Genomic DNA, 208 nt, shown 5'->3' on the forward strand with positions numbered 1-208 from the left:
TATTTTAAATTCTACTTGTTTAATATAACTTTACTATAAGAGCACCGCAAAACGGTGTAATAAAAAATGATAAAGTTAAAATATGATAGAAAATATATTCCTGTCCTTCTACAGTGCCTTTATCAGTATCTTCGTTAAGAGCCTCGTTCCCTGGTTCAGTATAGCTTGAGAGACACTCAAAGCTGAACGCTATATCCATATCTATGCA

The sequence above is a fragment of the Penaeus monodon genome, chromosome 25 (assembly GCF_015228065.2).
Source record: "Penaeus monodon isolate SGIC_2016 chromosome 25, NSTDA_Pmon_1, whole genome shotgun sequence".
Taxonomy (NCBI): Eukaryota; Metazoa; Arthropoda; class Malacostraca; order Decapoda; family Penaeidae; genus Penaeus; species Penaeus monodon.